Source organism: Nyctibius grandis, chromosome 5 (assembly GCF_013368605.1).
Source record: "Nyctibius grandis isolate bNycGra1 chromosome 5, bNycGra1.pri, whole genome shotgun sequence".
NCBI classification, from domain to species: Eukaryota; Metazoa; Chordata; class Aves; order Nyctibiiformes; family Nyctibiidae; genus Nyctibius; species Nyctibius grandis.
In genome coordinates, this window is record NC_090662.1 from 63,506,844 (window position 1) to 63,519,842 (window position 12,999).

The window sequence follows — 12,999 nt, forward strand, 5'->3', positions numbered from 1 at the left end:
GCTGTAAATATAAGGTAGTTTATTTGCCTTTTATTGAAGGTTAGATTGCTGTGAATTACCCTCCCTCCCCATTTATGCAGAGTAAGAATGAACAGGAATAATTGCTACATATCAATTCACACAAAGTAATTTGCTTCCCTATATTTGTTTGTTCGTGTTTCCATACCCACAGACTCCCTTGTTTCAGTTCACTACCTATAGCACCTGAGACTTGCAATTGCAGGGGAAGATCTCGGTGAGCATCTGCACTTCAGCAACCTGCTCAGTGCAGACAGATGCTTTGATAGGTTTGGGGTAGATCTTTGGCAAAACTGCGCTTAGCAGGTGCTAACTGCAAATACCAGAAGTTTGAACCTTGACCAAATTTTGCCAAATTTCCATAAGGATGAAGAAATCCAAGGACTGCTACACTTCATTGGCTTTTTTCGTAGCTGGAGTTGTCAGTTTTCCAAAGAAGCAGTCATGGGTATTCTTCACTATGTGCAAACCAGCAACTCTTCCTTTGTGTGTGTGTGTGAGTGTATATGTGTAAGGGTATTTAGCCTCTTGGTTTACCTGAAATTCTCCATATATTCTTCTTAAGGGAGACACTCAGGGTGGAATAGTCCAGCCTGAATGGTCGCCAGAAGGCAAATTTTTCAAAAGGTAAACCAGTATCTTACAATAAGTTATAGGCAGGCTGAATATCACCACTCCTCTGACAATGCTGCAGTGTTATAGGACACCGTGATCGGACACAGAGACCCAATGGCATGTCTGCATGGGACCTGCTCATAGAATCTATTGTTAAACATACGTACCATTCAAAGTATATGTGTTTACGTAGTTCAGTCTGCTGGAAACAAAGAACAAATTGTAATTACATCCATACATCTGTAATTACATCTCCAACAGAAACACTTGTGATCTAAAAAAAGAAAAATAATAATAAAAGTAGTAATAATAATAATAAAAAATATGCCTGAGCATGAAACATTCTACATATATGCAAGCCCAGGACTGTTGTCAAGCATGCACTTAGGCTAATATATATTAGCCTCGCATAAAGCTGGGCTGAGTGATAGGAAACACATGTTTCTTGGTTCTTGTGGTTGCACAATGGTATAAAGGGTCCCGACATTCTATAGGTCTCTGGACAATTCTGCTATTGATGCGTTGTGAGTCACTGCAAACAGACCATCGTATGTTCCTGAATCACTTCCTGCTCAAGGGGTTCCTCCACTTCTTCCAGAGATTGTATGCCGAGGAGGAATTCAGTGGGCTAAAGCCCTGGAGACCCATTCTAAATGCTTTCCCTTTCCCTTCCTTTCTGTGAAGCTGAATGACTCAGAGAGGGGATGACACCTTGAACCAATGTCGCTATTCCCTTGTTGGGATGGGAGAACCCTATGGGGAGTCCAGAAGGAAATTTAATTTTATGTTTTATTTTAAGGAGAGCCCTTTTGTTTTGCTTTGATTTATTTTTTGCTGTTGGCATTTTGAGGTTTATAGGGTTTTGGGGGGCAAAAAGGTTTGGGAGTTAGAAGCTATGCTGTGATAAAATAAAAGATGTTTCAGCTATTTTCAATACAGTTGCAATGCTTTGTCTCTCTGCCCCAAAAGTATCAAGGCCCAGACCACAAAAATGGTCATTAGATACATAAGTACCTCTGAGGCCTAATTAACTTTACAATTATTAATGCCTGTAGCTATCTGCATTGAAATTCCTAGAACATTCACCGGTGCTTCTCTTAGGTCTGTGCTGTTGATTTGGTGGTATTTGATAACACAAGGGACTGCAATCCTGGCAGAAGACAGCAGGTAGACCATTACAAAATTAAAAGTCTTATGTGATTTGGAATGTCCCAATAGTACTGCTTTGCATAAAAAGTAATGTCAGTAGACTGTTTTTATGTATTTTCATGGGGAAAAAAAACCCTGCATTTAAGGGAAATGAAATCTTCTCCTACTATTTAAAATGATCCTGCTTTCATTTGACATTTCCACTAGAAAATGCTGTCTTGATGACATTTTTTTACAAAAAGATAAGCCACTGTGAATTGCAGAAACCTTGTATTTCAAGTACTTTCTGGTTTGTTTTTCCCAAGTTATACTGGACTGATATGTGATCTTTTGGCAAATCAGTATTGTGATGAAAGAACAATCAGTTTCTGAGTAATGGCAAAGTTATTTTGACTTCAAGAGATGCTTATCCTGAATGCTAGCTGATGCAGTACTTTCCCACTACATGGCAGTAAACAGTATTCCTGAATGAGCTGCGCCTGTTGTTCAGAAATCATTTAGAGCGATCATATCTGAAGGAGGTGTGCTTCACTGGGGCCTGATCTTCTCCTGTCCGTCAGTGCATAACATGGGCCTGTGATCAAGGCAGTTGCTGCTGCCACTTCCTTTTGGAAAGCCTCTTAAAAGTACAATTCTCCATGTGCATCTTTGCCAGCGAAAACATGATATAGAATGCTAGATACATGTATGCAGCATAGTAACTAATATTCAGTTGGTTTCTCTACCCTGTAGAGTTGCATGGACCTCCCCAAAATCCCCATCAGTGCAAAAACACCAGCACAGTTACTGCTGGGCACCTTTGAGTTTGTTCAATCTTACTGTGCCATAATCTAGGATGCAGCTGCCTGAGCCAGCTCCGATCGTCCCCTGTTTGAGACCTTCCTGAGCAAAATAACTGACCTTGTGATCTTCATCTCTCTGTCCCTTCTAAAAATTGGATGTCACCTATGGTTTTTAGAGCTCAAATACCCATTTGTTACAACGTCATGAATTCAAGGCTGCCATTTCAGATTTCACTACTTCTTGCAACTGGTCTTTTTTTTTCTTTTTTTTTTTTTGTGTGTGTATGTAGATCATCTGCTTTGCTTTCATGTAGCAGTGGATGGTTCCAGGACCTCAGTTCTTAAAGGTTTGTTTTACTTCATCTGTTTCTTTGTAGATGTGCCAGGCTTTGGTGTCATCAGTTTCTAACACTGCAGGCATTCTTACTTCTTCAGTTTTTTGCTGAAGGAAAATCTTTGTAGCTGACAAACCACTCATTTTCTGTACAATCCTGTAATTTAACAATGCTAAATGCAGGTCACAGTTAACCTTACTCTGTTCCAGTGTGTGGTTTCTTATTTTGATGCTGCTTTCTACTAACCCGTTGTACTGAGTATAAATTTGGACTAGCAATAAAATGGACTAGCAATAAAATGTCTTATACTGTGCTTCACCACAGACTGCTTAAACTCCGATCCACTAAACTGCAGTGCAGTGTTAGCCATTAGCTATGTCAGGCAACTAGATCTAGCAAAAATGGTTATGATCACCTTTATGACTGTCTAGTAAGGCTGTCTCTGAAATAAATACCTCTTTTCTCCTATATAAAGAAATTTATGCCAGATTGTGTCAGCTGACCAACTGTTCCCATGCATTGGAGTTTTCACTTGACTGGCCTGTGCTTTCAGTATATGTGACAAGCCTTAACAGGTTCCCTTTCCCTTGGAAGATATCCTCAAACTCTTCTTCAATTGTTTTGATCTTCTGCCTCTTTGGTGAGTTACCTCTTTAATGAGATGAAGGGAGTGGCATGTTTTTATTCGTGGATAATTTTTTTTCCTTGGTGTGATTATAAATTGTACTTCTTCCAATCTTCTAATTGCCCATGAGTTTAGTCACAACTCTAATAGGAATTAGCTCGCCGCAGTAAGTCCTGAGCTTCACCTGTTAATGGTCAATTGCCCATGGTTTTGCTTTCCATGCTAACATGGCTGTTTCTGGCAACACTTCAACTTGCACCAACATCTACATTCAAGGCACATGCATTTCTTTTGCTTTTGAGATGATAGTGCTTTAATCCTCCGCAGCACTGCTCACCAGTCCCATGAGAAGTCATATGAGGACATGATGCTATTGTCTTCTTTGTCCATGTTGTGGAACCTCTTGGAAAGTGATAGAAATTACTGTGGTTCTTGAAGGTTTTTCCAAATACCAGCCATTGTCCTGACTTATGTTGTTTGTAGATCTGTGTGCGGCTTCATGAAGACAGCAGCTCCATGCTCAATGGACCGTTCTGCTGCCAGTCACTTGTCTTGTAACAGCCTCCATCCTCTGCAGCATGACAGTACTGTCTGTCTTCTGTAGGTTTTAGTCTGAATTAGGTAAATACTTTTGGCTGGCAAATTTTAACTGCCTTTCCAAAAAATAACTCTGGCTCCTCCAGTAGATTTTGACTGCTTTATCTCAGGTTCCAGCCATGTTTGCTCGTGTCCTAGAGACTCAGCTCCTCAAAATCAAGGAGCTTGGCTCTTCAACCCCCTGACAACCAGAAACTCTGCTGCATTTTTTGCCTGGTTATTGTACTGTTTAATGACATATGGTTCACATGTTTCATTTTTATGTGAAAGCCAGTATTCTTCAAATTCCTGTGACACAATGTCCTGGTGAGCCTCAGATGTCAGGCTTAATTCAAAACTATTAGAAGCATCCAGTAGTTCAGCACCAGCTATTGTCAAAAATAAAGCTACCTCCAACTGTCATAGAAGCATCCAGCTGAAGAGTCACTTAACGTCATTTCCCACAATCGCCGAGTGCCACATGCTAGCAGTGGAGGCCAGAAGGACACAAGGTGTCCACATGTCCATGCACAATCACCGCAGACCACTGCCCAGCACCTTAGAGCAAACCAGGCTCCTCCTTTTCCTTGGCCCCCACTATCTGCTGATAGACAACAAAGCCCTGTTTAAACTTTCTCCAGTTACCCTCCATGCTCCCAGAGAACACCAGCTCCCACAAGGTGAGGCTTTCAGGGACTCCAGTCTTCCAGTTAGAGCATTTTCTTAGCTTTTTTTACCTATGGGCAGCAGCGTGTTGCTCAAAATCGATTTCATTCAAGGGCTAGGATTCACCTAACCAAATGCAGACATGTATCGTATAGATGTGTATTATGCAGGTGTGTATATTTGACCTGGTCACCAGCACTGTCTTTGGCATCAGTGGGGAGAAATACAGACATTACTAGAGAGCAGCTATTCTTAGCCTGAGGTACATGTCTCAAGTACTTCAGACAAATCAGGCTCTGAAGCCCCCAGTTGCTTTCCACTGATTGTAAAGTTTGTCCAGACCAGCTGCTGCGGATGTAAAAGTGAGATACATAGATGTCTAATGCTGGGTGAGAAAGAGTCACATTCAGTCTCTCATTCCCAACTCTTCACCAAAGAGTAACATAAACCTGGGCACAGGAGTGGGATCAATGCTGGTATGCCATGTGCAGGGCACAGTCTTTTTGAAAGCCACTGCTCCCCTCCTTCTGAATGGCACCTGCTCCCCAAAACAAGGTACTACCATGGAGGCCTATAGGCACAATGAAAATGTTAAAATGGGTCACCAGCCTTCATTTTATAAGGCCTTCAAGCTTTGATCATGGAAGAAAAGAGGAGTGCAACAGGAGCAGTTTCTCCTGGAAAGGATGCAGTAGCTGGAAGGATGCAGCCACCAGGTTCCAGTTTGCCAAGTTTCTGCCTCAAAGTGCGACCTTAGACGTACCTCTGGGTGCATCAAATATTACTGGCATTTTCCTAACATTCCTCACATACAAAAAAGTGTATAAAATCTCCCCAGTGAAAATCAAAGCAGGATTTGTGTCGTACTGGTAGCAAAGTCACAGGAAGAGTGTTGTGCCTTTTCAGCTCTATAGACAAAAGCCAGGGGGCTACCAAATTTTCTCATTTCACTGTAACTGTGGGAAAAGAGTTGCAGAAGAGACACCAAGAGAGTAAAGGCTGATCTACATACAAAACATGCACCGGGCAGACTTGCAGTGTCTGAAGTGTCTGCAGAACAGCATGTGCTCTAGGCTGACCGGGAGATACACAAGCCGTAGCACAGCACCGAGCTCCAGCTGATATATTCTCAGCAGCAGCGGCAGTTGCCTCAGACTTAGTATTGTGTCATCAGGGATGGTGATGTTACTGTGATCTGGGAGGGATGCAGTGTGCAGACATGCGGCTGTGCTTGCATCATGCGTTGCAAGAGTGGTTACCACAAGAGCAGTTGCCTTTTGACCCTCCCCAGGAATCTGTGCTGACCAGGGCTATGTGGCCCTCAGCTGGTATGCAGCCCCTGCAAAATAATCTCTTGTTTGCCTGTGAATGCCATCTCCATTAATCAGTTTCCATCTGGCTTATATTGATTTAGCTTAATTCAATGCAAGCGTTTTGCATGTAGAAAAGGCTCCATGAATGTTCCCATGAGGTCTAAATCAGTTCCTCTGTCTTTCTTGCTCTTTAAATCCTATTGTCACTCATGTGTAGCTTTGCTGCACTCAGTACATGCCTATTCCTGGGGGAAGCGATTGCCAGGGGCTTAATTTTAGAGAGGAATGCTCACCCTGCTCTCTGGGAATGAAGCCTGGCACAGCCAACTTCAAAGACTAGACAGATTTGTTGTTGAGCTTAAAAGACATCTTCCCCTTGACTGGGATTTGCTATTGTATCTCTTTTGTTCTCATCTTCCTTTTCAGCGCATGGGAGGGCTCAGGTGCTTTCCAAACTCCTTCTGTCTTTGGACCCTTTCAAATGCACATATTAGGTGCTAGCAAATTCTCAGCTCTGCCTCTTGTCCGCTGAACACCACTGAGCTGACGGAGGATGTGGTGGTTTTGACAGGATCTGTGCTTAAAGAATCCGTCGTTTGGCTCTTCTGTTTACACAGAGCCTTGGCACTCAGCACAGACCTAAAAGAAGGGTTATTTTTAATTCTAATAAACTAGCGCAGGAGGAGAGAGTTCTTTGCCTCCTTCCTTCACTTCACATCACAATTTTAGTCCTAATGAAGGACTTCACACCAAATACAATAAAGGGATGAACTATTTTTCCTGTGTGCCTGTTGTTTTTCTGACAGACATATGTGTTTGTTTATTTTTAGATTATAAAATGCAATTATCGTGTTCTCTGAAGTACACATGTAAAATTAAAAACATGTTGAGTCAACTTGCTGCTTAATTTATGTTAATTAAACTATTCAATGGGAAGGATGTTCCTGGTTACATTGCTTCAGTGGGATCTGGATTTTATTCTTGGCTCTGCCACAGATTGCCTGTTTGATTCATGGCAAGTCACTTAATCTCCCAGTGTTTCAGTTCTTCATTCCCAAAATGAAGATAATTCTCCTTCATCTTGTCTGTTTCAACTGTAAATGCTTGAAGCAGGGTTTATTTTGCACAGCGTTCAGCATAGTATACACTAAGTTTAATTTATAATTGCATATATTGATAATAGGTCATCTTGTCTCACAGAAAAAAAAAAAAACACGTCTGCAAGTCCTTCCCAATGCACGGATTTGCAAACAAATATACTTTCCACCACACCCAGACAGGCAATAAGTCAGAGCTCTGTCAGATCATGCTCAAAACTGAGTTTTCATCAGTGGAAATATGCTGATCTCAGGTTTCCAAACCCTGGGCTTTTATTCTGGAAGTCAAGAACTCATCTTCAAGAAGAGCTTTCATTGCATCCTTAAACTTAATCTAAGCTAAGAAGTGTGTGAAATTTCAGCAGGAGTTTTACTACAGATCAGGTCCAGGCCTGTGCGTTAGGTAAGACAGAAACTCTGGCTTGAGCACACTTGGCCAGCACGCCTGGGAAAACTCAGTGTCGTGTGAATGGCTGAAGGTTTCTCACATCTCCGTCTGTTAAATAATCAGTCTCAGAATAGGCTGCACCAGGACAGCAGGATCTACCCCTCATCCACTACTTAGGAGCAGTGATGATTTTTCTATCACAACTTGATGTATACTCATTTGTGCTGACCATTTTCTCACTACACCCACACACGTCTGCTTTCCTGTTTATTCACCAGTTGTGTTTTGCCTGGATGTGTGCCTTACGGTTTTGTACAATGCCTAGCACATTGAAGACCTCAGCCCTCAGCTGGCAGCAGTGGAGTAGCAATTACCAGAGGAGGTCCTCTCTGTTTTCAGTCAGTGATGGCTTTAGCTGAATCATTTTCTCAAACTGATCAGCTCTATTGAACCCTAGATCTAAGCCCTTATTTCTCCAAATCTAGGAACTCAGGCTATATTTGTAGTAAAGAGGGTGAACAGGAGCTAATGCACGATGGGATTATGCTGTTACTTTATTACCTGACAGCACTCAGACAGACTGCTTTTCAATGTCATCTACGGTCAGTACAAGCCCCTCATTATAAAAGACCAGAGCTCGTTCGGTTTGCACCTGGGTATTTAATTCTTCATGTCTCTGGTTCCCATCAATAAGCTGTAAGCAAAGGAGAGCAGCAGGAACCAAGGATCCATGGGCATCTGCCTCCTGTAACACTCACATGGAATTAAAGCAAATAGCCTCTGCTTCACCCCATTTAGCCAGCTCACTTACAATTCACACCTATCCCATACAGCCATTTCCGTTTTCATTGCTTCCTCCTGATTCACTGAAAAATTCTCCCTCACTCTTTCCGTAAACTCAGCAGCCTGTCTTCTGTTGAAGTTACAAGTCAGATGTTAGCTTAGCCAGTGATTAATACAGCTCTGGAAAAGGTCAGCTTTGAATCTTACTGCCAAGTTCAGCTACCTCTCTGGGCAACTCCTTATACCTCTTCTCTTCCATTCGTAACATGTTTGCAGTTGAAAATAATTAAAACTGATATGCTACTTTATATCTTGAAAGCACATTAATTGTAATCTTGCTCTTGGGTGTTGGGAAATGTTTCAAGGCTGTGCTTGGAGAAGAAGGACCTGTTTAATCCACCTCTCACACGGATTGCTTGCAGCTCTGAAAATCAGATATCTGGCTGTCTATCTAGCCATGTGTACCACCTAACCACCTCTCAAAACAGCCCAGTGGATCTGAGGAAGTGATTTCAATATAATTATTGTCATCTATTGGTGGGGACACAGAAGGATCACATCAAATTTTACAAACAAACTAAAGGGTTCTCATTCTCCCACACTCCCAAGCCAGGGCAGTCTTTGTAAGCTTGGACAAGTAGTCTCACCACATTAAAGTTTAAAGCTGGGTTTGTCGCTTACTGCACAGCTTAGCTTGTCCCAGTTCTGTCCGGGCTTCTACGTGTGCAGCATCACCAAGGAAGAAGCTCTGCTGTGCATCAACAAATGCAAAGTAATGCTTTTGATAGGTAATATTTTAGGGAATTTGATCTTGGAGCCTCTCACGTGGAGAAATACAGTTAGAAGCAAGCAGATTTTGCCTGTGAGTGTTTTTGTTTTCTTCTTCCTTTTGAAGTAAAAGAGGAAATGTGGGAACCATTTCTAAATTACCCATGCACCAGAGTGACAGAAGAAACCCAGAAACAGATAAAGACCAACAGCTGGAACATATTGTGGTATAAGGAAGCAATTAGCTTATGGCATAAAAGAATGAAATCACATATAGAAATGATTTGTGTCTCCTAGCATTACCTTGGCAACCTGGGAACTTTGGGGCAAACGAGGCCCGTGGTCCCAGGCCAGCACTGGTGTGGTACGGAGATGTGCCACCCTAAAGGGAAGAGTCCCAGTCTTTCCTTAATGGTCTCATCTGAGACCTCGCACATGTGTGGGAAGAGACGAGAAGGAAGAAGGGGTCAGCCACTTTCCCTCTCTCCGAGCTTTCCCAGCACTGCTCCAAGTTCCCGGAAGAGTTTGCTTCTCCCTGCTGCGGGGACACTTCGAGGCAGCTTTGCTCTATGTCCCGCTGGGACCTTGCATCATCAGCTGGGTGACCGACCACAGCCTCTCAGCTGCCCTCCTACTATTGGTTGGCTTCAACTTTGGGCACGAAAGGCCATCCTCACAGGATTGCTTAAAACTTGCATCATCAAGCAACAAAACAGTGAAAATACCTCCGGGTGGGAGAGGAATTTGAGATAAACATTCTTTACCAGACACTGCAAAAGAAACCATAGCCTCATCAAAATGAACAAGCTAACCCCCACTGCCTTCAGTGCGGCCAGGGCTTCAGTCTTTATGTGTGAGATGCCATGCTGCCACAGTGATGAGTTCAGGATAGCATTAGCCACATAAAGTCAGACAGCTGGATTGATGGATGTAATCAAATTTCCTGTCCTGGTTACAGCTTTACCATCCAAAGCCTCAATTTAATCAGCAGTTGTACTCATAGTGGGATTTGCTTCAGGAGGGACCCCATTTACCACTCCCAGTTTCTGAGAGCTCGTTAATCCTTTCATGGGATAGGGCTCACATATCATGCCTCATAAACTCCCTACATGAGGGTTTAGGAAGAAAGGACAGGATTTGTCATAAGTGCTCCACAAGCATGTCTTCACAGCAGGCACAGAGATACCCAACCAGATGGCTTCACCCCATTAACTTCTGACAGGTGGAGACAAAGGTCCAATAATACACAGCAGCCAGATCCATGTATGCTAACCCCCCTCTCGCTCCCTAGAAATGTCTGGGAACAGAAACACCCGAGCTGTCCCTGCATAAGCCATCTACATGTGGCTTTTTTGCCACATTCATCCAGCTCTACATTTCCTAGCTCCAAACTGGTGAGCCTGCATCATAGAAACATAGAATCATAGAATCATAAAATCATTAAATGATTTTGGTTGGAAAGGACCTTTAAGATCATTGAGTCCAACCGTTAACCTAGCACCACCAAGCCCACCACTAAACCATGTCCCTAAGCACCACAGCTACTCGTCTTTTAAATACCTCCAGGGATGGTGACTCCACCACTTCCCCAGGCAGCCTGTTCCAACGCTTGTCAACCTTTCAGTGAAGAAGTTTTTCCTAATATCCAATCTAAACCTCCCCTGGCGCAACTTGAGGCCATTTCCTCTCGTCCTATCACTTGTTACTTGGGAGAAGAGACCAACATTCACCTCGCTACAACCTCCCTTCAGGTAGTCGTAGAGAGCGATAAGGTCTCCCCTCAGCCTCCTTTTCTCCAAACCAAACAACCCCAGTACTACAATGTGCTTCATGAGCCTATCAGCCCAGAGGATCTCCACACAGTGTTGCACTACGTGGAGCAGACGTGCCAGCTCCGGTCCCATTGAGGTTACAGAAAAATTCACTGCGTACAAAGGGTCACAGCAGCATTCGTGCTTTTGGGAACCCCTCCCACCAAGCACTATTGCTAGCCTTGTGTGGTGCAGGATCAGTTTAAAATAACTCCACTTAGAGCGCTCCATGGAAATCCCCTGCCAGTCACCCTCCTCACGTGCTTTTTGTTCTGAGAATCAACAGGCCTCAGAGAGTGGTCTCAGAAGAGGCCACATCTGTACAGAGTTTGCTTTCATCCCCACAAGGGTTCCCAAACAATGCCAGTGCCAGCCGGAGGTTTGCTGAATGGTATGAGAACCAAAGGCTTTCTTTGCTTTCTGTTCATCCATTAAAACCTTGTGAGTCAAAATTAAGAGGACAGGAATGGGAGCTTTTGGAGGCTGTGGTTTCTCACAAATGCCTAAAGCTAAGTACTAATGAGAAAGTTTAGAAAAAAAAAGTCTGCAACGCATCACCACAGCAATGCCACAATTAGAGACAAATCCAATGTGCGCTGCTTTACATTTATGATGCAGACAAACCAATTTAGCTAATTAGGACTGTCTACAAAATGCATATGAAATAGTACTCTGTCCTCAAGGTCCAGTATCAGACATTCTTGCTACTGAAGTCCAGAAGTGCACAGACACACAGCCTGGACACCTGCTACTCTCTGAGCATGGAATTAGCTGAGCCACCTCTGCACAGGGAGTTTTGAATGTTTTCTTCATTGTCCCACCTACAACTGATGGGTGAAAACCCATCAGTTGAGAAGCCCGTAAGAATAAATGTATACAAAACTCTTTGATTTCAGAATTAAACAAGAACAAGAAAAAGTGAAATGCCCAATTTGCTTCTCCCACTTGAGGCTAAGTTTTATCTTGCAGGTTTTGAGTAGTCCTAAACAGATTGAGGTATGATTTAGTTTCTTTGAGAGAGCACACATTTTTTCTTTGTCAGCACAAAGATTTTTTTTGTTGATGTTTAAAGGGAGCTCCCACTCCCCTGAAGTTTGGTCTATATGTTTTGATAGCAACTGTTTGTGCAGTACAAAAGCTCAGAAAAGAAGTTCAGCTGCTGCGTTTCTGAGGTGCTGGCACTACCTTTATGAGAAATAAAGCCAGGACCACTCTAAAAGTCTTCAGCAACAAGTTTTGGAAAATAATTTAATGGCATGAAGTCTGATGGGAAGAAAAGAGGTAGAAGTGTAATAAGGAAACAAGTACCCATCTTTCTGGACTAGTTTCAGACTTCATCCAGGAGTGAACACAATGCTCACGCAGCGATGGAAGGAAGTGCATTCGGTGACAATGGGTAGCATAGGCGAGTGATGCCTCTACTCCTCTTGCCTCACTCCCTGTGCCTGGCACTGCCTCCAGCCAGAGTGCCAGGCATGAGTTCCTCTGGAGAGCCTAATGCCCTTCTTTCAGGCACATGCCCATTTACCTCCATGCAGGTTTCTGCCCACATTCCAAAATCCTACCTGGATCCCATGACAGCCTCAGTAATGTGCCTGGGAAAGAAACAAATACCTTCCTGTACTGGGCGTGGACCAGCTCACTCACATCTGTCTCATTTATCCCAGAGAAATGGAGATATTGCCTCACAGATGAAATCAGCTCACGTCTCCACCTCTTTTTCCAGTAAAGGGCGAATCCTTTCTCTCTAGACAAAACAGAAGGAGTGGGCTCATGGAGACCACAGCATCCTTTGCTGCTCCACGCTTGCCCAAGCTAAAGAAGAGGGTCTATGTGTTACTCCAAAAGGAATTTCTCTGCTTCCTGCCGCTTGCCATTCCTGGCCTCTGCAGCCTGCGGTACATCAGCGTGTGTGCTCAGCAGGGGAAAAATGCCGCTGACTGAGGTGGTGGTTGCAAGATGAAAAAGGCTGATCCACACAGTGGTTTCTTCTGTCTTTCTCTGAATGCGTTCATTTCAGGAGCCCCTTTCTCATTACAGCTGGGAAAGATGTAAACAGACGCCAGGCCCAGC

At 43.3% G+C, this 12,999-nt stretch overlaps 1 protein-coding gene across 3 annotated transcripts in view; it reads left to right on the forward strand.

The window, feature by feature from the left end:
- SYN3 (synapsin III) overlaps positions 1–12,999 on the forward strand; it is a 184,690-nt gene that overhangs the window by 122,178 nt on the left and 49,513 nt on the right. The window lies entirely within an intron of this gene.